Consider the following 23,254-nt stretch of genomic DNA (forward strand, 5'->3'; position numbering starts at 1 on the left):
ATGTGGTTTCGATTATTTTTCCTTTCAAGTAGTTTCTAACTATTTTTAGACTTGTGGATTTTAAGAGACAGGTGTGTTTGTTTTCAAGACATTTGGAGAATTTTCCATATAACTTTTCATTGTGGCTCTTAATTTAATACTGTTGTGGCTATATCAGACTCTATTATTTCGGTCTTTTAAAATGTACTAAGATTCTTTTATTGTCAAGCATATGGTTTACATTAATGAATAGTCCAGCTATATTTGAAAAGAATGTGTACTTTTCATTTTGGAGTGGGGGATTCAATAGCGGCAGTCAGGTCCATTTGGCTTCCTTTGTGCTATTCACAATTCCCTCCCTGACTCTGTGACTCCAGTCCATCCAGTTCAGGAGGAAGATGCAGACACACGAGCAGAAGCTGTGTTCACCTACTTCTTCCTTTCCCTTGACAACTTTTACTTATAGTTTGAAACCCTTAGTTGCATGAATATATATTTAGAAATGTTACGTTTTTTTAAAAAATTGTTTGTTTGGCAGTACTGGGAATTAAACTCAGGGCCTCATGCATGCTAGGCAAGTGCTCTGCCCTGAGTTACAGCACAAGACTAACATGCTTTTGTTTAAGTGACATACTCTTTTATCGTGAAGAAATATTCCCCATACCTGTGCTGTCCTCCTGTGTCCTCGGGTTACTTTTTCGGGTGTTTGGAGAGTCGCTTGAGCTTTCCTGTGGCCCCTCAGTCCGATCCGCCTTTGCACTCCATGAGCTTTCTGGAGAGCAGCATCCAGTTTGGTCTTGCTTTTTCATCCAGTCGGGGACTGGTAATGATATTAGACTTCATTGTTATGCAACCAAAGACTGTGAATTTAGGAGCTGTTAACTCTCAATCCTTCGCCAGAAGTTTGACCTGCTGTAGCCTGGCTCACTGCGGGTCCAACAAAGGGGATGTTCCCATCGGAAGGAAGGTTCTACTGCCAAGTTCGTTCTGGTTGCTGTCAGAATTCAGGTTTCTTCATTTGACCATTGACTGCTAGTGACTTCCCTCACCTCAAGAAGACAGTATGCATGAATCTTCTTGTGGCCCTTCCACAACATAGTAGCAGCAGAATCTCCCTCTCAACCAACCCCTCTCAACCTTTGAACCTCTTTGACTTCTACCACCAAAGGGAGAAAATGCTTCTGTTGCTCCTGCCACCTGAGTGACATACTCACTTTAAGATCAATTGAGTGGTAGTACTGATGACAAACACGAAGTCCCTAGGGGGCAAAAGTCATGGGACCATCATTCCTATTTTAAATGTCTTTTTATTTTGAGATAATTTAGGATATTTATGCATGTGTGAAGTGTGTGTGTGTGTGTGTACACATGTGCGTGTATGGGTACAGTGGCTAAGTATTGATGTCTTCCTCTATTGAGCTCCATCTTACTACTTGAGATGATCTCTTTGCTGAACCTAAACCCCATCGATTTGGCTAGGCTGACTGACCAGCTAGTGAGCTTTAGGGAGCCTCTTGTCTCTGTCCCCTCAGAACTGGGGTTGCCAGCTTTTATTTGGGTGGTGGGGATCTGAACTCAGGTCCCCATGTTTCTCAGCAGGCTTTGACCTACTGAATCACCCCTGGGGCCCCTAATTCATAGTTATTTAGGGAAAGCTGCAAGCCTTCATTTCTGCACGCCCGTGGTCTCACTTTTCCTTTGTTCTCTGTGTGTGCATGTGCATGTATGTTTCTGTTTGTATGCATGGTGTTATATGAAGGTTCAAACGCAGACTCAGGTGTCAGTCCTCTCTCTGCTTCTTCTTTGAGACGGGGTCTCTTGTCTGCATCTGGGTACACCAGGATAATTGGCCCATGATACTCCCATCTCTGCCTTCGGTCTTGTTGTGGGAACCCTGGGATGACAGCAGATGCTACCAAGTCCGGCTTTTTATGGCTGCTGTGGATTATTATTTTAGCCATGTAAGAATGTGTTACATTTTTTCCTGGGGCTTTTGTTAATGATGGAAAGATGTGTTGCAATTGTTTGATTAAATAAAATTAACCTGGGGTCAGAGGTTGCATCAGTAACTAGCTGACAGGAAGTGGTAGAGAGGAATTAAGTGTATCGAGGGTTCTTTAGTAGGGGTTGAGGAGAAGGACACCCTGTTTTTCAGGAGACACAAGCAAGGAGAAAAGTTTAACTACTTGCTCTTCAGCCTCTCCGAGTGAGCAAAAGTTCACCTTTGACTCCTGAGTTCTATAGACAGAAATCTAGATCAAGTTTCCTTTAGTGGCTGTGAGAACGCTGGTGCCTGAAGGAACAGAATTCCCGCCTGGCTGCAGCCAGTGCGGAGGAAATGCTGCTGGTAGCTGCAGAGTTGCAATAGCCGAGTAGGACAGCAGCTGCTGAAGTGGAGGAAAACAATGTTTTGCGGATCAGAACATAGGTCCTGTGTTTGTGTGGCAAGCACTTTACACTGGGATATCTCCCAGCCCTGTTTTTGTTTGCTCTCAGCTTTGGGAATTGAACCAAGGATGATTTTGTTTTGTTTTTGAGGCAGCACCTTATTAAGCAGCCCACACTGGCCTGGAACTCAGGCTCCTCGAGTTTCAGCCGCTCAGCTTCTGGGATCACAGGCATGTCTCACCTCACTTTCTTTAATACTAACAATTTACAGAACCATAGTATAGTGATCAACGCCAGCACATTTGTACTGAGGGAACAATACAGTCAGTGACAGTGTTCTTTCTCACCAACATCATTTTCATAATCTAAGAGCCAGCTGAGGTTTGCACACTGCTTTAGTTGTCACAGTTCCTTGTTATCCTCTGATTGGTGACAGTGCCTCTGGTGGGTTTTTTTTTTTTTTGGTTTTTTTTTTTTTTTTGTCTCTTCTGTCATGATACTTTGAAGAATACTGACCACATATTTTATAAAACTTTTCCTGATGCTGCCTCATGATTAGGTTAAAGTTAATTTTAGCAAGAACAACACAGAAGTGTTGATGTGCCCCTTCTCCCATGGAGTCCATAGCCTTGTGTCTTATTATTGGTGATATTAATCCAAAGATCCCAGTTAGTGTAGTATTTCTCAAGTTTCTCAACTTTGAAATTATTAGTATAACCTTTATAGCAGACAGATATTTTGTAGGCATATTTTCAAATGTACCATTTTCATTATACTTTCACCTCTTAATTTAGCATTTATTGATGGTTTCTGCCTGCAGCACTCTGTGATTTTCCACTTTCATTATTTTCTATCACTTCTTTCTGCATTTTTATCTTTTTTTTTCTTTACTTACACTATTTTCACCAGTATTACATTAGGAACTTTATTCTGTGACCTTTATGGGTTTCTATGAGTTCAAAGCTAGCCTGGTCTACATAGTGAATCCCAGTCCAGCCAAGGCTACATAATGAGACCCTGTCTCAAAAAAAGAAGAGGAGATTATTTTATTTTATGTGTATGAGTGCTTTGCCTGCATGTTTGTCTATGCACCACGTGCTTGCAGTGCCTGCAGAGACCAGAAGAGGGCATTGCATTTCCTGGACTGGAAGTTAGGGATGATCGTGGGCCTCTGTGAGATGCTGGAACTGAACCCAGGTCCTTTGCAAGAGCAGCAAGTGCTCTTAACCTCTGAGCCATCTCTCTAGTCCCTTTTATTTTGTTTTATTTATTTATTTATTTTTCCAAGACAGGGTTTCTCTGTATTGTTTTGGAGACTGTCTTGGAACTCACTCTGTAAGACCAGGCTGGCCTGGAACTCACAGAGATCTGCCTGCCTCTGCCTCCCGAGTGCTAAAATTAAAGGCATGCCCCACCAATGCCTGGCTTATTTTTATTTTTAAAGGAGCTATTTATTTTTGTTTTGTGTGTGTCTGTTATATATGTATGCCATATGTGTGCAAGTATTTACAGAGTCCAGAAGAAGGCACTGGGGCCCTGGAGCTTGTGAGTCACCTGATGTGGGTGCCAGGAACCAAACCAAAGTGCCCCTAACTGCTGAGACACCTCTGCAGCCTAAAATGAGATTTAAAATGAGAAATTGTTTGTCATTACTTGAAATATTGCATTTATTTGTCTTCTCTAAATCCATTTCCCTATATATATAACTGTTTTACCTATTCTCATTAAAAAATGACTATAAAGGGACATTTTCTCGAACCCAGAGGTGTTTGGGGGCTGCAAAAAACAGAGGAATTAACACTGCTATGAAAGTGAAGACCCTGAAAACTTTTTTCTGGGGTACTAATTTGCAAGTTCATTAGCCACAGGACATGAGCTCTAGTTAAGAGAGAAAGGGGCCATGCAAAACGCACAAGATTAAGGAGAAACATCTGTATTAAAGAGCATTTGACTTTAATTGTGTGGAAGATAATTGGCCCAGTTGATTTCAGGAAGCTTTAGAAACAAAGAGCTCCAGAGGAAACAGAGAATGACTGGAGACCTGTAGGACAGGACCGTGGGCTTCCAGCCTAAATTATCCTAAGGCAGACTCTGCAAACTAAGAAAACACTTCAAGTAACATCTTCCAAATCTGCCTTCCAGCTTTATTAAAGAAGCTATAAATATACCAGATTGTTCAGAACAGTCTCCAATAAAACTTTAATTATTTTCTTCATAAACAGACTTTACATGTCAACAGTTTTGGATATTTTAATATTATCTCACAGCTTTATATTGTTTTCTCATAAAATTCCATAGTTTTCTGAAATCCTTCCTTCCTCTCTCCCTCCCTCTCTTCCTTTCTTTTTTCCCTATCCTGGCTATTTAACCCTGGGCCTTGTGCATGCTAGGCAAGCACTCTCCACCTAGCTCTTGGCTTTTTGTCCATGTCTTAGTCAGGGTTTCTATTGCTGTGATAAAACACCACAACCAGTGCAACCTGGGAGAAAAAGGTTTATTTGGTTTACACATCTTGAGTCACAGCAGGAAAACCTGGAGGCAGGAGCTGATGCAGAAGCTATGGAGCGGTGCTGCTTACAGGGTTGTTCTTCATGATGCACTCAGCCTACTTTCTTTTTATTTATTTATTTTTATTATGTCTACAGTGTTCTGCCTGTATATATGTTTGCATGCCATAAGAGGGCACCAGATTTCATAGATGGTTGCGAACCACCATGTGCTTTTAACCTCTGAGCCATCTCTCCAGTCCCAGCCTGCTTTCTTATAGAACCCCGAACCATCTGCCAAAGGATAGCACCACCCACAATTGGCCTGAGCCACCTCCCACATCAATTACTAATTTGCATATAGTCTGATTTTTTAAATTTATTTACTTATTATGTATACAGTGTTCTGTCTGCATGCCATAAAAGGGCACCAGATGGTTGTGAGCCACCCCATGGTTGCTGGGAATTGAACTTAGGACCTCTGGAAGAGCAGTCAGTGTTCTTAACCTCTGAGCCATTTCTCCAGCCCCACAGACATTTTCTCAGGTGAGGTTCCTTCCTCTCAGATGACTCTAGCTTATGTCAAGTTATCATAAAATGAGCCAGCACAGTTTTCTTGTGTAGTTTAGGCTGGCCTTGAACTCCTGATCTTTCCACATGCTGGAGTTACAGGTGAACCACCCCACCAGCAATTTTCACTTTCTTGATCATCTGCTGCTATTGTGAAGACCTTGTGAAATGTAAGTTCTTGTGTCAATGTCTCAACTCTTTCTAGGAAAGCAACCACCACAACATGCAAGTAATTTGTAAATAATACTTTATTTACAGATCAGGAGGCGGGCTAGATTTGACCTGCTAGCTGATGTAGTTTGCTGACACCTGGCCTATCTGATCACACCAGTGTCTCAAGCTGGCATCTAAGTAGGGCACTTCATCTTCAGTCCGTTCTAGTCATCTGTGGTTCCCTGACCGTAGGACTAGGTCCACAAGGATGAAAGGTTAGAATCCAGCAGCTCTTCAGCCCACAGTGCCTTGCAGCAGCTCTCTCTCTCTTTCACAGACACCAGCAGGAACCCACTGAGACACTGTGAGCCTCTAGCTAACACTTTCAGGTGCCAGGATCTCCTACCCAGAGAAGTGTGGGTTTCCACCAAATTGGGTATTGCTGCCTGGCCCTCCCTGTCTTTTGCTTGTGGATAGAATTCCTGATTACATGCTAGAGGTGGGAAACCTCCCCAGAAAGGTGTAAGGAGACTCACATTTCCATGTGGGCTCTCTGATTCTTCTCTTCAGAGACCCTGCCATGCTATCTGTCTGGGCACTGGATCATGAACCCTTCTCAAGTCCTTGCTGTGCTGTTGTCTGTGTGTATGTCCATGCCATTAAATAAATCTTGTGGCCACAAGGAAAAAAATCTCTGTCTCAATGTCCTATATTGTATTTAAGACCATTCAAGGCCTAGTCACAAAGTGTTTCCTTTCATTTCCCGGATTCTGGTCTCGGGACCTGGCCTATGCAGTCACCTCACCAGGAGGGAAGCGTATGCCTTCATCCAGCCTTTCTACCACATCCTTGGGGTCTGCCAAGCCTTTTTTTTCCTCTCCCTCTCCTCAGTCCTTCCTGATGGTACAAAGCCTTAGTTTCATGCCACACTAATTTGGACTCATTCTAGGCCATATTCAGTTATGGCATGGCAAAACACCAGTGCCTGCAGGTCTCAGTCATCCATTTTAGGCAACTCCCCCCTAGAAGGCAGGGCCTCCTCAGAGCTGGGTACTCAGCAAAGATAAGGAAACATTTGCTTTAGTGACCTCTTCTTACTTAATGTTGCATTTTTGAGTGCATACTCTCTTACCTACAGAAAACTTAGAAAGGCATACAAGCTTCAGAATCTACGACACTTGAATCTGCCCGACTCACCACATGCGCGGCACTAAGTTTTTATATAGCAAATAACCAAATGGGCCGTCTCCCCTGCCCCTAGACTTGAGATTTAAAAAGAAAAATTCATAGAATAAACCTTTTTTGTAACTATGTGAATTAAAGAAATCTTATGGCTACTGTTTTGTTTTGTTGTTTTAAGACAGAGTCTCACTATGTCACTTTGGCAGGACTAGAACTCACTAAGTACATCAGGCTCACTCACAACTCACAGAGATCCACCTGCCTGTCTCTGCCTTCTGAGTGCTAAGGCTAAAAGTATGTTCCACCACACCTGGCCCATGGCTACTTGCTATATGTTAAACATCTTAATTCCCAGTCTATGTCTTCTCCTCCCACATAGGCATATTCTACAAGCCAATGGCAGTGAATGGATTACCATTCTCCACATATGACCGTACTACCTGTCTTAGTTGGGTTTCTCACCGCTGTGATGAAACGTTATGAATAGAAATGACTTGAGGAGAAATGGGTTTATTTCAGCTCATAGCTCTCAAGCATTATCTAAATTTTGTTAATCTCATCCAGCATATTTTCTTCTTCTCGTTCATTCATTTGTAATTTTATTTTTGACATGGTCTCACTGTGTAACCTATGCTGGCCTGGAACTCACTGTGTAGACATTTTTGTTAAGTTTACCAGGGGCACTTTCCATGTACAAATACGAATATATGATGCCTTAATTTGGAGCTTCATATTTAATGATGGGAATGCAAGCTGTTCCTCAGCTATGATAAGTCTTTCAAACCAATGTGCCTTTAGAGACACTTCTCATCGCATAAGAATAAAGAGCCCTGCGCTCATTTGAAAGGGGTTAAATAGCAAAATTGAGTTACCCTGCTTGAAGGCAGAGGCTGTGGGCTGTGAGGCCCTCACATTTAGGATGTCCACATGAGATTTGCCTTTTGAATATGTTTGGTTTATTCCCACAAGCATTCATTACATTACCATGCCATTGTAAAGATTATGGAAGTCTCTTGAAAACAGGCTTCTTGGTGGGAGGGGGTTAGGAAATTTTGCAGGGTTCCACTGAGGAATCCTCTCCAGTGAGGGCGCATTGGGAGGAAACTCAACCAACATCTTCTGGGAGGCTCTTCAGCTGTGGCAGGCCAGGAGGATGACACTGTCTGAAGTTGCACAAGGTCCTTGAGAGCATTTGGTCAGTGGTTAGTGATGAAGGGCAGGCCTGTGTGATTTCAGCAACATTGCCAAGAAACTTGATAGTCACTAGTCACTAATGTCAGAACTACAGTTGCCAGTCTCAAAATCCTGTTGCCAGTAGGGATCGTTGCAGAGGTAAAGAAGCCATATCTCTGAAGCCTGGTAGTGTGATCCTAGGGCTGCCTCCAAAGTTCCAGTATTTGTATTATTCCCATGAGCTTTGGCTTTGTGCTTTCTTGGCTTACAGGTTAGAGTTTATTTTTTAACATACGAGAACCAGCTTGGATGGTTCATGGACATATGAGAGTCTGCCTTAGGCTTAGCTCATATTGGAGCCGCCTTGTAATTCACTCCTTACCTTGCAAGCATTACGTTAGTTCTAGATACACAAAATGGTTTTCAAGGTACACACATGGTTCCACTTATGTTACTAACACCCGGTTCTCCACCAACTACACGTGTTTCGAAAGTGCTTAGACTTCAGCAAGGCTAGGGAAGGAAGACAAGACAAATGGCTTAGAAACAAAGAAATGCCAACTTTCTGCTGGGCCTTCTTTGCCCTGTAAAGCCTCTCTGATTTGCCCCAGGACGAAGGAGGGAGCTGTCAGTAGCTCAGTTTCCTGGAGGGGGCAAAGAACATCAACAAATGTTTGGCCTGCCTTCAAGACAAGGCTGCCTCTCCTCAGATGGCTGTCAGTCAACAAGAACTTCCACATCCCTTTGAGGAGCCACAGCTCTTCTAGATGGGAGGAGACCGGCACCAGCTTCGAGAGAAGCCAAAGCTCAAGTCTGTAGAGCCCGGGGCATGAGGAGAAAGGATACAGCTGTACTTTGAAGTGTTGTCTCTGGGCCTTCCCTACTTGCTCAGAAACTTTACTTCATCCACATCTGCCTCCAAAGCAGATGTTGACAGGAAGAAGGTGGGCAGCACAAAGAGATTTCCAGTGGGGACCCCAGCTGTGAGCTGGGAGAGAGGCGAAGTGCAGCCCTGCTGTCAAGTTCAGGGACGACAGTGCTCGTGTTCTCCTGAGATGTGCAGCCAGGCAGCTTTGGACAAAGGTTCCCGAAGTAGGCACAGGTGATAGAGCCCACCCTTTCTTCCATTGCCTGTCTGCTTGGGCTGAAATGAGCTTACTTCCCAGTCACACCCGATTTCTGTGTGGGAAGTAACTGATCTGAGGTTAGGACAATTAAATAGAGCTTGGGTTTCCTGTCCTGATATATTTGCCAAAATAGTTCTATGCAGGTGGCAAGACAAACAGGAAAATAAGGAATCTTTGCTTCTTAGAGGCTATGAAGAGTCATTATAAAAGAGGCAGTAAAGAGGATGTTACAAGGGCTTGGCTGTGGCATGAACTAATAGGCTTTTAATTTAGACAAAAAGTGGAAAATGTTGTGTGATATATTATTTGTATTCTGATAAATAAAAGTTGTTTGAAGCCAGACAAAAATGAAAAATAACTTGTAATCTTGGCATTGAAGACCCCCACAAGTGTTCTAAATGTCTCCAACCACATTTCCCATTACTAACTACTCCAGACCTATGGTGAATACGTTGTCTATAGGGTTACCAATCTAATTGTGAAAACCAGCTTTCAGGCTTAGAAACTTACCTAATCTGTGTTGGAGAAATCTCCCTGTCTTACATTGGCTGATATGGTCCTTTGTTAAAATTCTGACATAATTGTGTGAACATGTAGGCTCCACAAGGGCAGAGTCTGGGTCCCTGCTCACTGAGTATCTTCAGTGCCCATCACTGTAACATATAACAGACGTTTGATTCACCTTTGTTGAATAAATGAATGACTGACTCGAGGAACACCTTAAAGCACTGGAAACGATTAGAATTAAGATGGCGGAGAGTGAGTGGCTGCTGAGAGGAGAAGACAGAGGACAGGAACAAAGGCTGATGCTGCTTCCTGAGATCTGAGGATGCGCCAGCTTTATGGGAATTCCTCTACAGAGAAAGACATTCAGCGCTAGGGGATGGAAGAGCTGGGGTAGACATCAAAGGATGAATGTGACAGGAACAGATTGAGCTGGTGAGGCTTGAGGCAGAGACTGAGCAGGGGAGCCAGTGGCCATGAGATCAATCACCAAAGCCACAGTGCCAGGGTAGATCTATTGCTCCTGACAAATGGTGGAAGGGTGACTCTGACACATCTGGCCTGGGAAATGTCCATGGAGATGAGGATGGCGGCAGCAGAGAAATCACAGAAGGGGTGGGGGTGGGGTGGGGCAGTCAATGACAGGTTACCAAATCACCACAAAAACTTGCACAGTGAAAAACAATGGTTATGTCAGGAAGATCTAGACAATTACATTTAAATATCCACCTCTGAGGACAACTGAAACCACTTCAGCCACGCTGGCTCCTACAGCTCAGTTCACGTCCCCATAGTCTGTTCTCATACCAGGACTGGGTTAGGCCTGGCCTCAAGAGTAACTCTGGCCCATCTGTTGGCAATAGCCTCTGCCCTCTCCTGAGCCAGGATGCTTAGCAGCTATCAGTGTGAACTCTGAGGACTTGAGAGAGAGACGAATCTTTTGTACGGAACGTTGCCTGCATCAACTAAGAAGTAGTTGCCTTGATGAAATCCCAGTTGAACTCTTCCTCAGCCTGGACTATTCTTTGCCCATTCTTGTCAGCCTTCAGGTTTCCGTTTAAAAGTCATTGCATTGGATTCCTGCATCTGATAGACCTGAGTGAGGTACAGCGTTCACAAAAATATTACAGATGATGGTGAGCCTGTCAAAATAACTTAGAATCACTCCTTGCAAACAACAACATTATTAGTAATGAGTTGATGATAACCAGGCATGAAGCTCAAATGATGTTACGAAGAAGAGCTTCTCCCTTCTCCCCCGAGGTTCTTGCATGAATACTACATGTGAAATAAGACATTCGGGAAAGCCTTTGTTTTTGTTTTTCCAGTCTACTCTGACGTGGTCTTCTGCTCTCATATTGCCACTGTGGCTTTCTCTCCTCCTTTTCCTCTGCTTTTGTCTGCTCGATCCCTTCCTTTTGTCTGTGTGATATTACACATGTTCCCCAGATTTCAGCATTTACGGAAATCAGGCTTCATTGTTTTCTTTTTCCATTCCTGGTAATTTGATTTAAATAGCCCAGAGAAGAGTCTTGTTTTCTCATGTGTTCATGCAAATGTGACCCAATCATGCTCTGTGATCCAGGACCAGAAGAAAGTGGTACATGAGAGTTCACAGCCAGCAGCCACAGGCACCACTCAATAGATGGTGGTCTGTAGGTTGTTCTGTAAAAATTATCTGCCTCCTATTCCTATCTAAGGATATAAATGCAGTTTTCAAGGGTTCCAAGTGCAATAAATATCATGTATACAAGTCTTTAAAATACTTTGTTACCTGTCAGTGGTGGTGCATGCTTTTAATCCTAGCACTCAGGAGGCAGAGGCAGGCAGATAATCCAGTTTGGTCTACAAAACAAATTATAGACTAGCCAGGGCTACACAGATATACTCTGTCTTGGAACAAACAAGTAAACAAAACAAAACAAAAAAATTGTATTTTTATCTGGGAATATAGGCCAATTAGTAGAGATCTTTCGTAGAATACATGAAGCTCTGGGTTCGATCCATAACACCATATAAATTGAGTATGATGGTACCCACTTGTAACTCCAACATTTGGGAGGTAGAGGCAGGAAGATCAGAAATTCAAAGCAATCCTTCACTACATGGAGAGACTCAAGTCAGCCTGGGCTAAATGAGATTCCATCTCAAACAAAACAACTTAAAAGAAAGTTCATTCTCAATTTCATTTTGTTCTTCAAATTCACTTGGAAGGTAAGTTCTATTATTATTTTATCCTTATTTATATGTAGGGAAGCTGAGGTTCAAAAAATAAAACCCCCCAAATCAGCCATGTACTAATTGCCACTTAGTAGATTCCAAGAAGTCCATCTCCAAATGATATGGTCATTATTCTACATCAAAAATAAATCTGCATTACAAAAATAAGTGAGCATAGAACTGTGACAAAAAATATTTTCTACAGTGAGAGCCTAGAAGGCTTTGAAAAAGTGTTGTAACGCAGTTCCGCTTCCTAGACCTCTTCTGCCACACCCCATCTCTCTCCCTTGCTCTGTGAGACTATGAAGAAGCATCTTTTGGGAAGTCAGCAGCTGTTCAGGAGCAGTTTACACTTGAGTTATCTTCTAATCAGGTAGCATCTGGAGTAGGCTTTCAAGATCTCACTGTCACCACTGTGTAGTAGCATGTATTATTTTGGGTTTTGTTCATGGTTCCTCACTTATAAACTCCCTTCTCAGGAGAGGTTTTTGATGCTAGAATTTTCTTCCCCATGGAGGTCTACAGCAACTCTAATCTTCCCCTACTTTCATTCCTTCAATTCATCATAATTAAATTCTCTAACCTACCTGTATGACAATAGGTCATCAGACCCTCCTCATTCCAAAGTATCCAGGAAGAAGGAATGTTGTAGGAGGACATGGTTATACAGGCCTTGCTAGGTCTCCCTGTTCTGTGCAATAAGTCTCCATATAAAGCCAGAAGGATGGGTCAGAAGTACTTCTGGATAGTGCAACATGTGCTATCTTGATGACAAGCCTAGAGACAGCATGGAAGCTCTGCACCTTTGCCCATATCTTCATGCACATAGTTCTTAATCCACATCCATTGCCATGTCCTCTATAATAAAGTGGTGAATTTAAGTGTCCTTCTAAGTTCTGTGGACTGCTGGCACTCACCAATCAAGCCCAAGCATGGGATTGTGGGAACTTCCATCTGTAGCTGACTCATCAGAGCCACAAGAAAAACAACCTAGGACTCGTACCTGACATCTGAAGTGTGTGAGTGATGGGGACACTTACAAGTGTGCCCTCAACCTGTGTCAAGAGATGCTGTCTCCAGGCCAATCGTCTCACAACTAAATGAGGGCGTGCAGCTGATTCTGCTACTGCAGGGTTGTATACAAGCTTGTAGCAAGAATTCCCTACATGTTTTCGGGTCACAGCATCTTCCATGTTGGTTGTAGTGTAACAACCTTGCCTGGACAATCCCCAAAGCCTTGAACAAACATTCAGATGTCTGGTTTTGTTCTTCAACCTATCCTTCACGTGGTCACCAAGAATGTTTCAGAAGTGTAGAATCTGTTCATGTCCTTCCCCTAAAATCATTTAATGCTCCTGTTCTGGGCTAAATTGCTGCTTCCAGTTTGTATGCACATGTCCAACCCCCAGTATCTTAGAATGAGTCAGTATTTAAGATTGGTAATTAAAAGGATAACTAAGTTTAAAAAGGTCAGAAGGTTGAATGCTACCTCATTATGAGTGATATCTTTATAAAAAAGGAAATCCAGATATTGACAAACACAGAGACAATATGAAGACACATGGAGAGCATGGTCATCTACAGAACAAAAAAAGAGGCCTCTGAAGCATCCAAACCTGCCATCAAATTCTCACAGTAGTGAGAATAAATATTTCTAATATTTGAGCTGCCCTTGTTAACAGGCACAACAGCTCCAGGTTTACATGGCAGTGTTTCAGCAGCACAAGAGGATAAACAAATCATCTCTTGAGGAAAGGACTCTGAACACCATTCTTGCCTCACAAGACTGCTCCTTGTACCAGCTGCTTTTCTTTCAAGAGGAGGAGGACTCTGTTTTCCCAGTGCTTAGGCAAGTTCTTCCTCCCCTGCTCGCAGTCCCATGCACAGATACTCTGGCTAGGGGGATGGGCGTGGGGTCCTCCTAGACTTATTAGCTACAACACATGTTGCAGTGAGTGCTGACAAAGGTCTGCACACAAATGTTCATAGCATGTTATCACAGCCAGCTCCTGGACGTGACACAAATGTCTAGTCAGTGGGCGCTGAGATAAATAGTCTGTTACACAAACCCAGTGAAAGCTCAGCAACAGAAGGGAGTGAGCGTGTCACCCCGAGTAAATGTCAAGGGCAGCATGCTGTGCAAGAGAAGGCAGACTCAAAACCGCCCCGTGCCTGCTCCCTTTAATGGAATCTTTAGAAAGACACAACTGTACTGGGTTCCTAGAAGTGTGCGAGAGGTAGGCTTAGACAGCCGTAAGCAAGGATGTAAGGTAATAGTAAAATCCTGGAGACTGAATGGTAGTGGTTTCACAGATTATACACTTGTCAACCACCAGTCTCAGGCCTACACTCACACAGACAGAGGCTCTTAATGGCTCTTTACAGGATATCTGTACAAAACAGGCACTGAGGAAGCTGGGCATTGGTGGCACACGCCCTTAATCCCAGCACTGGGGAGGCAGAGGCAGGTGGATCTCTGAGTTCGAGGCCAGCCAGGTTTACAGAGCAAGTTCCAGGACAGCCTCCAAAACAATACAGAGAAACACTGTCTCGAAAACAAACGAACAAACAACAACAAGAACAATAACAAAAAACAGGCACAGAGGGGCTGAAATGACATCTCAGGGTAAATCCCAGGATCTGGGAACCGTCCCCATACTCTGGCTGTGCAGTCCATCTCTTGTGGTGATATATTATTTGTGATTTATTAAAGTTCGCCTGAGGATTCAGAAAGCGAAATCAGCCTCAAGCTATAGAGATCAGGCAGTGGAGGGACATGACTTTAGTCCCAGGACTCAGGAGACAGAGGCAGATGGAAGTCTCTGAGTTCAAGGCCGCCCAGGGTTACACGAGACTGAATTAGTCTAAGGAATAACTGAGCTCACGCCTTTAATCCCAGCACTAGAGAGATATAAAAGATAGGAGCAGGGTCTTCAGGAGTCAGTTTCAGGACTCTCCAGCCACGTTGAGGGAAATGTAGCAGTCTGGGACTACAGTCTGAGGTTTGGTGGTGCCACGATCAACTTTAAGTCTGAGGTAGAGATAAGAGCTAGTTGCTGGCTCCTTTGCTTTTCTGATCTTCAGGTTGAAACTTGAACCCCAATATCAGTCTCTGGGTCTTTTATTTTCCATGCTTCAATCCCTACGTGCACCCCTGTCATCTTCAGCACTTTGGCATCATGATAATTGCAGTTCTTCAACACTTCTAAACTGCCTGTCACCTGAACCTTTGCAGGGGCTGTTCCTGTTGCCCACCATAGTCCACTAAGCCAGAAGCTTTCTTCTGTCTCAGTCCCAAGTGCTTGAGGAATGGAAGCATCTGTGCTGTCTTCTTTAAGCAGAATGCAAAGTCTATCCCCCTTTTTTCTATAACAGGCCTCAAATGTTCTCTTTTTAAAATTTTCTTGTACATTGACTACTTTACAATAGTGGAAACTTCTAAAGACAAGCGTGAAAGAAATTTCTTCCATGGAAATAAACGCTGGCTATTTGAAGTAAACATTTGGAAAATGGGCCTTAAGGAAAAGTTCCTTAACGACTTACCCTGTGCCTCAGACTCTACCACCATTCCTTGCCTCCCGGTCAGACCAATGACATCACAATTTCAGAGGAAAGCTGAGGTCTGGCACAATTATGGCCCAGGACATTCTCCCTTTCTCAAACATCTTAAACATTATTCTCAAACGTTTTTTCTAATTATGACCAGCTTTCCTGCTAATTATTAAATCCATATGTATTCCAAGAGAAATTGAATCCTGGTTTGCTTCATTCACACTCAATTCATCATGGTTTTACTTTCAAGAGCTATTTGATGTTCAAGAAGCCATTAGAACCCCATAATGCCTCTTTCTGAGAAATAGGATATGGGCAAATTAAGCAAAACCAAATGCTCACAAAATCCTCCAAGATTAAGTAGAATCTTAACGAGGGGAACTATGCTACACTATTCCCTGTTCGGACTCTTCAGACTCCAAGGAAGTCTGTGTAACGGGAGAGGCCTCACATCTTTATTCCACATTTTCTCCTGGGGGAGAAGGGAACTGTGGAAAGATGAGAAAAAAAATAGTTTGACGGGACAGAATTATTTGACACTCTATTTCCAACAGTATTTCAGTCTAGAATTTCTGAAGACTTTTTTTGATATGAAGCATCTAAAATTGTTAACCTTGGTACCATCAACATTAAAAAGTAAAATAGAACTCCAGGATGTCTCCCTCCCTCTCTCTCAACTAAAACTCTAAAAATACATAGGGAGATAAAACTGGGAGAAAACCAAGAGTTGATCCTAAGACAGGGGTAGTAAAAGATGAATATTAGTCAAAATGAAAAGTCTGCTTCTGGGGCCTACACTTGGGTGTATACTACTGTGTTTGATATGTGTGATAACTAATTTTGATTGTCAGTTGCTGGTATTTAGACCATCATGCAAACAGACTTCTGGCATGCCTGTGAGGGGTTTCTAGGTTAGGTTAGTTGATGTGGGGAGACCTACTATATGTGAGTGGTGCCATTCCCTGGGCGGGAGTCCTGGACTGGTGAAAAAGGAGAGCCAGGTGAGCTGCAGAATTCCCTGACTTCTGCTTCCTGGCTGTGGACACAGTATGGCCAGCTGCTTGATGTTCTTGTGCTATAACTTCCTCCCCAAAATGGACTGTATCCCCTGAACTGCAACCAAAGTAAACTTTTCCTTCCTTAAGTATCCTTTGTCAGATATTCTGTCTTAGCAACAAGAAAGTTAACTAATATAACAGTAAAGTAACCAATCCAAAAAAAAAAAAAGCGTAATGCATGCATTCTAGGAGTGACTGTCTTCTTCCTCCATTACCCCTGGACCATGTGACCAAGAACCACTCCTGTAGCTTAGAGCTTGCTTAAACTATTCAAAGTAGCCAACGAACTGCATCCTGCCCTTGTCTTCATTGCAAAGCCCCTCCAAAGTCTCTACCCTAACATTTTCCCCTTGCCCCTGCTCTCTGCACCCTGCGCACCCTGTGTATTTTCAACAAGGATCCTGTTCCTAGGACTATTGTGTCCCTGACCCTTTCCTTTGTCTCTGTGAGCTGCACCTGACTGCCCACCCCTTTAAAAAAAATCCAAACATTCTCTAACACACCATGTTTACTGCAATTTTAATCAGCTCACTGAGCTCATTACTAAGGAGGGACAACACATTGAACATATCATGAAATAGTGAACATATTCTGTATTGCAAGTCATGTTGAAAAATCAATTTTATGTTCTAATTTGCCTATTTTTCCAGACTTTATGGCCCCTCTCTATTATGCAATTTTAATAGTAATAAGATAGATCTGTTGGTACTAGCATGGAAAAACCACAATTTATTAACTGAAGAAAGTATTGACTAAAATGTATCTTATGATGACAGTCTAATAAAAAGAAAAAAACACAATCTGTGTGTATTTGTATGTACGTAATAAAATTCTGGCGGAGTTTCATTTCTTATTTCTGTATATTGTTCCATTTTTATGAGCCTTTATTTTCCTTATAACAAGAAAAACAATATAAATTTCTAGTTAAAGAATCCTGAATAAGCTATCGGCAAGACCACACTGCAAACTGCAAACTGTAAATGCTTTGTCCCAAGCCATTTCTTTGGGTGCTCAAACTGAGGCTGATGGGAAAGAGGTACTAGTGTGGGGAAAAGAGTTAGAGAAGGGAAAGTGCACACTTTCTCTCTCTCCTAGTAGTAGTAGAGCCAGAGTATGGAAGACATAGGTCTACCTGGAAAGAAAACAGGGGTATTAGCTCATCAGACAATGTTGACCATGATTCTCTTGGTCATTGCTGTTGTCCTCTTCCTTCTTTCATTTATCTCTTCTAATTACATGAAAATCTTGCTAAAAGGTAGAGGAGATACAGCTGACCTGAACTCTTCATTCTACTTTATATTTTCAGATCCAGACTCAGGACTAATCAGATATTAGCTGGTGAAAGAAATGAGAGAGTAGGGGATTTCTTCATGACCTCCTCGGGATCATCTCAGATATGTCCGTGTAGTCAGCAGGGAACTGTCTGGTACAGAGGTCTGTAAGGACTTTTTCAGCCCATTTCCCTGGGATCCATTAGGGTTGCTATCCCATCTCTGACAACCACTTATTAAGGGAAGGATTTATTTTACAGTCATTCACACCGGATCCATCTGCCTAAATTCTCTGTGTATACTCCTGTGTAACTTCTCTGGGATTTCTTAATCCATGTGTCATCCACAAATGTAGTCAAAATGCAGTTCATTGTCTAGATAAAGATAGATTTTCTTTTGTAATAATACCAGTTGTGTGTGTGCGCTCACGTGCGCGCGCACGCATATATGTGTTATAATCTATAGATTTAAGACTATTTTTTGAGACAGTGCCTCACTGTGTAATCTGGGCTATCCTAGAATTTACTATGAACACCAGGATAGCCTCTTACTCACAGACCCACCTACCTCTGCCACTTGTGTGCTGGGATTGCAAGTGTGCACCACCACACCCAGCTTTAGTTTTAATTTTTTTAGTTTCATGTAGCATAGGTATGACACAAATTTGCTAGGTACACAAGGCTAGCCTTAAATTCTTGTTGCTTCTGCTTCTGCTTTTCAAATGCTAAGATTATAGATGTTAGCTACCATGTCAGAATACAGAGTTCAACTGTTGGGTAGTAAACTGGCTGATTGAGACTGAAGAGAGACAAAAGCAAGAGAAAACGACAAATGTATAATCCTGTGAATGGGGAGGGGTTAGGGATTTGTCTGGTGTACCAGATTCTAGATTTAAAACACCCATGTGCTTGCTGCTTATGGACAAGCTGGAAAGTAGAGTAGGGGATGAGAGTAAACTTATTCTGAGGCCCTATGAATTATATCTTGTTCCATATGCTTGTCTAATGAAATTTTGTAAAGAAAGGAATTTAAATATTTTAGTTGTTCTGATAGATATTACTGCTCATAAATAGTCCAGATCTCTCCCTCTTATCTCCTTCCCTGCCAGAGGATTGTGAATTCTGCCTTATTGAACTCATAAGTGAACCTATGTGTTAGTCATACTGCTGTGTAACATATTATTCTAAAACCTAACAGCTAAAATCTGTGCTATTTATGATCTGACAGCTTCTATGTGTCAAGAACTTGGAAGTGGTTCAGATGAATAGCTCTAATACAGAGATTCTCACATGATTCAGTTGTACTACTACCTGAGACTTCAGTCATCTGAAAGAATCATTATACCAGGACAATCCTCCTCCATGAGGGATCATTCCGGGGTTGATGACAGATCTCAGCTCTTGTTTAGCTGCTGATAAAGAAGAGTCAAGTTTCCTCCCCCACCCTGTGTCTAAGCATTAGGACTGAGTGCCTTCGGGGTATGTATCATGTTTTAATTGTCACTGTGGCACAGCCTAGAATCATGTGTAAAGGGAGTCTCAGTGAGTCTCAATAAGTGATTGTAAATTAGGTTGGCCTGTGGCCACATTTGTGAGAGATTTTCTTGATTATGTTAACTGAGTGGGAAGACCCTCCCACTGTTGGTGGCACCATTCCCTAGGCAGGGAATCCTGGATTGTATAAGAGAAGAGAAAGCAAGCTGAGCACTTGTATCTATGTGTCAATATATTGCTCTCTGCTCTTGACTGTGGGTGTAATCTAACTAGCTGTCTTAAGTGCCTGCCACCTGATGTTCTCACAGTGATGGACTTGTGAACTAAATAAACCTTTTATCCCACAGGATATTTTATCGCAGCAACAGAAAACAAAGCCAAAACACATGACAGCTAGTATTTTAGACCAATAATACTGGTGACACATGTGATTTCTGGGGAGACATATTTAAAAGTCAGGATGTGCTTAGAAATCCTACTTCATTTCCACAAGACAGGCGTGAATCCTGAATCCTAGACTAAAAGAAGTGTGGGTCAGAGCTGCATGGGCATGTGGAGAAGATGAAATGTGAGCTATTTCTAGTGCAGGCCATTAAGGTTTGGATATGGTTTGTCACTGCAGCATATCCTTGCCATCATGACTACAACAACCATTTGTCATTGGCCACAAAGAACTACAGTAGGCACGATATGAAGCATTTATCAAGCAGTATCCCATTCAGTGCTAGCAGACAGAAGTCATAGGTTTCATTCTCCCTACAACAGATTATAGCTATACAATTTCTGCCATGGCCACTCAGCACATTGTAATTTATATACATGTGTATAAATTGCATACACAATTATATATGCTGAGTGACCATGGCAGAAGTTGTATAGCTATTATGGTGGCCTTCTCTTTGTATCCCATTTCATTTCACCAAACATTCAGTTTGTGTAGAAACAGTTTCTTAGAGCTCAAAACAAACATAAAAACATTGCAGAGCCGGGCGTTGGTGGCGCACGCCTTTAATCCCAGCACTCGGGAGGCAGAGGCAGGCGGATCTCTGTAAGTTCAAGACCAGCCTGGACTACCAAGTGAGTTCCAGGACAGCCTCCAAAGCCACAGAGAAACCCTGTCTCAAAAAACCAAAAAAAAAAAAAAAAACATTGCAGATTAGAGAATCACAAGTTGGAAGAGATCTTTTCTTAGTGCAAATATCTTTAAAATGTTGAGTTCAGGGTTGGAGATGCAGCATAGTGGTGGATTGCTACACACAACGAATTCAAGGTCCTGGGTTCAATCCCCAGTGATGAATGAAGGAATAAGCAATATAACAGTTGTAAGCTTGAGTTTAGTATCATTGTCAAATATATGTTATTAACACCAATTAGGGAACCCATTTCATCTTGGTATTGTTCATATTGTGGGAAAATTCTACCCCAATTTCCTCTATATCATCATCTCCTATAATGATTACCCAGTGGTCTTGGTTTGGGCTCACACAAAAAGTCTGAAATACATTCTGCCCAATCAGTTTTCCAGTAGTTTGAGACAATTCTAATGTGTGCCTCCTATGACCAGCATTTGGTCCTCTTCCTCTAATAAGATGAGCTTACATCATCCATCATCCAGATCCACACAGATTTCAGGAATAACTCCCTTTGCCCATTTCCTCCTCCTCCTCCTTCTCCTCCTCCTCCTCACTTCCTCATTCTTCTTCCTCCTTGTCTAGCTATGAGAAAGCATAAATTTTACCAGGGCAGTGATCTTTTGCTTACTGGTATATTCCACTATCAAGAATAGTACCTGGCACTTAGTAAGGACTCGATGGTGTTTACTGAATTGTAAATCCTGCTTCTAGCTTCTCCCATTAATCCAGTCTAGTTTGTCTACAAATTTTCTGAATGTTTTTGGTTGAGTCTGGTCAGCACAGTTGTTCCTAAGTAATCTGACCTAGGAAGTTAAATGTGTGTGTTGGTTCCTGTTCTCTTTGCTGTGACAGAATGCATGGTAGAAGTAACTGAGGAGAGGGAGAGGGAGAGGGAACCCTGACTCATGGTTTCAGGGTTGATAGTCCATTGTGGGGGGGCAGGGCAGAAGTCACGGAGAACTTCATTGCATCAAATGAGCTTCAGGCAGGACAGGCTTTTGGCCAGGGCCTGTTCTCAGCAACCTACTTTAGCTAGCTGGACTCACCTCTGAAATGTCCCACAACCTCCCCAAACAGCTGGGGACAAAGTGCCCAAGCCTATGAGCCTGGGAGGCCCCTTTGACATTCAAAGTGTAACCTATATTTATAAGCTCTAATTGAACTCTCCAGTAAATCTACTGGATCTGGTCAATATTTTCATGATATCTTCTAGTTGCAAGTTGTAGCAGAAACTTCCACATGCTCCTTAGATATCTCTCTACTGTCCTTATATCTATTTTTATTCTTCCAGGGTTGTGATATTATTTGAGTACTTGTGCATTTTAACAAGCAACTTGATCTCAGATAATTAAAATAAAAGTGAGGTTGGGTGGTCGCTCATGCCTTTAATCCCAGCACTTGGGAGGCAGAGGCAGTAGGATCTCTGTGAGTTCGAGACCAGCCTGGTCTACAAATCGAGTTCCAGGACTGATGTGGAAAGTCCTTCTGTATATATGTCAATAAAGCACTGTTGGCCAATAGGGAAGCAAGATAGGTGGGCCTAGGTGTCTAGGAGGCTTCTGGGAAATGTAGTCAACAGGGTTGTCACCAAGTGATCTCCTGGGAACAATGGACGCTCAAGAGTGCGTCCTTAAGAAGATAAATCCTTATAAAATATATATTAGTAATTATGGGTTAATAATCAAATCAGAGCTAGCCGATAAGAAACCAACCAAACGGCCAACAGCTTCATAATTAATATAGTGTCTTGTGTGTTATTTGGGGGCTGAAAGCGGCAATGAGAGCCAGGTGGGATCCCACAACACAGGACAGCCAGAACTGTTATACAAAGAAACCCTGTCTCAAAAAACAAAAACAAAATTGAGTATTTTAGGCAACAGAGCAGGTTCTTGAAAAAAATATTGCTAGCTAACTATGTCACCCCAGTAGAGCCCAGAAGAGACAATAGCAATACTGTCTGCCTGGCATTCACACTAGTTCTTACAGACAACACAAGATGTTACAAATCTGTTTCTGAGCTGTATATAGGACACTTTAATGAAATGCATTCTCCATTTATTAAATATGGTTTTACAGAGCTAATAAAGAAACATTAAAGGCAAATTTTTTTATATCCAACAGAACTCAAGAGTGGGATCTGCTTTTTCTCCCAAAACAACTGCTTGGTTAAATTGATTTGTAAGGAGAACAGAGCCTAGAGAAAACTGTGTTTTGTTTACTGACACCATTAGTAATGACTACAGCCTGAGGAGAATTTATGGCCATCCTTGGAGCTGTAACAAGGAATGGAGGAAGATAAAACAAGATACAATGAAGCCAGTGTGTTAGAGTGAGAGAAGAAAAGACTAGAAATCTAAGATCTGCAATCTGGTCCCTGCTTTGCCGCTACATGTATGGCACGAGGAAACTGCCTGTCTTGTACAGATCTCGGTTTCTTTATAAGGTGTTAGATGGAGAATGGGTGGCTCAGAAAGTCTTTTATATATTTGTGTGAATGCGGGCATGTGGCAGAGGATAACTTTCAGGAGCTGTTTCCTCCTGCCACCAAGGACTGAACTTGGATCATCTGGCTTGCACAAAAAGTGCTTTTTTTTTTTTAAAGAGGTTTTTCCTGGCGTGGCCTGGAATTTACTGTGGCTATATAAACCAGGATGGTCTTTAACTCATCAACATCCACCTGCCTCTGCCTCTGCCTCCTGAGTGCTGAGATTAAAGACATGGGCACCTTGCCACATCAAGTGCTTTTATCTGCTGAGTCCCCTAACTGGCCCTCTGTTTGTTACTGGTATTATTACATAAATCACTTTATTATAATGAACTCTCAAACAAAAGCATCACACGCTAGAGCGAGGTAATCACTCACGCACTAGTCCAAACTCTGTCCATCTCAGTGAACAGCTGTACAGTCACAGTGGCCATTCTGAAGCAATGGAGCTTATATACACATCTCTGGTATCAGAAGGGT

The 23,254-nt window shown here is 42.4% G+C and overlaps 1 long non-coding RNA gene across 1 annotated transcript in view; it reads right to left on the reverse strand.

Annotated features, from left to right (window-relative positions):
- Positions 1-862, reverse strand: part of LOC121134496 — a 43,602-nt gene extending 42,740 nt beyond the window's left edge. The window contains exon 1 of the long non-coding RNA XR_005871587.1: positions 644-862. This is a non-coding gene — a long non-coding RNA (uncharacterized LOC121134496). The remainder of the gene's footprint in view (positions 1-643) is intronic.
- Positions 863-23,254: the final 22,392 nt, after the last annotated feature.

Source organism: Mesocricetus auratus, unplaced genomic scaffold (assembly GCF_017639785.1).
Source record: "Mesocricetus auratus isolate SY011 unplaced genomic scaffold, BCM_Maur_2.0 Super-Scaffold_100028, whole genome shotgun sequence".
Taxonomy (NCBI): Eukaryota; Metazoa; Chordata; class Mammalia; order Rodentia; family Cricetidae; genus Mesocricetus; species Mesocricetus auratus.